Source organism: Dromiciops gliroides, chromosome 3 (assembly GCF_019393635.1).
Source record: "Dromiciops gliroides isolate mDroGli1 chromosome 3, mDroGli1.pri, whole genome shotgun sequence".
NCBI lineage: Eukaryota > Metazoa > Chordata > Mammalia > Microbiotheria > Microbiotheriidae > Dromiciops > Dromiciops gliroides.
In genome coordinates this window covers 459,518,618-459,520,717 of record NC_057863.1, presented here as the reverse complement: position 1 = coordinate 459,520,717, position 2,100 = coordinate 459,518,618, and the positions used below count along the sequence as shown (strand labels likewise).

At 42.3% G+C, this 2,100-nt stretch overlaps 1 pseudogene; it reads right to left on the bottom strand.

Annotated features, from left to right (window-relative positions):
- Nucleotides 1–1,163: 1,163 nt before the first annotated feature.
- Nucleotides 1,164–1,676, bottom strand: LOC122751363 (annotated as a pseudogene).
- Nucleotides 1,677–2,100: the final 424 nt, after the last annotated feature.

Below are 2,100 nucleotides of genomic sequence, written 5' to 3'. Positions count from 1 at the left end.
GATTAGCATCTACTGGCAGATCTCCAAATTGGCAGCTATTGCTAAGGCCTTTAGCTTCCTCTTTAAGGCCTGTGGGGATGCCCAATAGAGAGGTGAACACACTATACAGTAATAACGATAATAGCTAGCATTTATATAGCATCTACTGTTCCAACCACTGTACTAAGTGTTTTACAAATATTATCTCATTTGAGCCTAACAGTAGTCCTGGGAGGTAGGTACTATTATTGTCCTTATTTTAGAATTGAGGAAACTGAGGCAAACAGAGGTTATATGATTGCCCAAAGTGTCTGATGCTATATTTGAGTTCAGGCCTCACTGACACCAGCTCCATTGCTCTATCAACTGAACCATCCAGCATCTCTCCTTTCACTTGCTATTATCCTTCACTACTCCATTCTGGGACTTTTTTCGTTGTTGTTATGTATCTCCCACTGCCAGCTCTGCCCCAGGTCTGGGGAAATAAAAACTGGCTTTTGGAACCTAAAAGGTCGGGGGCTCTAAGGAACTATTTTCTTCTTTCCTCCTTTCCCCCGATTCAGTATCCTACCCCACACAAAAAAGGTCTTTTCTAAACCACTAGAAAAAGTTACAATTAGTCCCAGACAAAAAGAACCCTAAATGCTGCTTTGTTTCATGGTTAATCTGGGACTGTGAATTTGGCAATGTGGTTTAGGATGGGATTCACTGGACTGGGACCTGAAACTAAAGCAAATTAAAACTTCCAAGTCATTCCTAGCCTCTGGGGAAGCCTCACATGAATTGTGTACAGATGGCAGACCCACTCTTCTACTTCGACAAGAAGACTGAGACTATTTGCTATGAGATTCTTTAGTGCTCCATGTCCATTCCTCAAAACGTCATTGTATCATTACCCTTTCTTTCCTCCTTGATTTTGATTACAGAAGAAGAAATATCCCTACTACTTTCTAAGATTAACCCCTTTACCTTTTTCTTTTGTTTTGTTTGTGAGGCAATGAGGGTTAAGGGACTTTCCCAGGGTCACACAGTTAGCAAGTGCCAAGTGTCTGAGGTCAGATTTGAACTCAGGTCCTCCTGAATCCAGGGCCAGTGCTCTATCCACTGTGCCACCCAGCTGCCCCTATTACTTTTCTTTCTTTTTTTTTGTATAGCAAAAACTTTATTTGATTTCTGGCAGCCCCTTATTTTTTGGCCTTGGGAGCAGCTGCTTTCTGGGCCGGAGCTTTCTAAGCCGGTGTTTCCTGAGCAGGTCCCTTCTGAGTGGCTCCCTTCTTGGGAGAGCCCTTCTGGATGGCTGGCTTCTGGAGCTTTCTCATTTCATGCTTGATCATTCTGTTTTTCATTATCTTGGCCTTTATGACCTTATAATGATCAAAATCTGTCATCTTGGCTTTCTTATCTCTGGCTTCAAACTTCTTGGCCCATCTTGTGGCTTTCCATTTTGTATTGATGTTTTCTTTCTCCCAAGCCACCCGGACATACTTCTAACTAGCCCTGTGGGGGAACATGAGAATGAAGTCTGTAAGCTTCATACATTTAAATGGCATGGCCTTCCTCCACAGCCCACTGCATGGGCCATCCACTAAAACCTGGTTCTGATTGATAACGTCTACAATGGCTACCAGCTTGACTGTGGGTGGCCTGAAGGAAATGTAGCCCACCCAGACAATTTCCACATAGCGCTTGAACACCATGTTGGTGGCCCCGAGCAAGAAGGAAGCTTCCCCTATTACTTTTCATCTGCTTACAAACATTCAAAAATTTCTCCAATCCATCCCTAAAAGAAAATTTTAACATCTATTCTTCTTTCTCACCCAGTTATTGTCTGGTCTTTCTCTTCCCATTTATTTCTGAACTTCTTTTACAATTGTCTACCTGTTTTCAGAGAAACTTGAGAAGACTTTTATGATCTGTTGCAGAGGGGAGTAGAGGACAAGCACAATATTGTGAATGTAATGGAAGCTCAATGAGAGCTTTGTCCTGGGAGCATGTACAATTAGCCTGCATGGATGCATAGCCCTCCTGTTGCTTTACATTCTGTTTTGTCTATGTTATCTTGTTATAAGGTGAAGGAATATTAGTGATTGCTCTGACTTTGTGACCTTTGAAAGGTTGAAA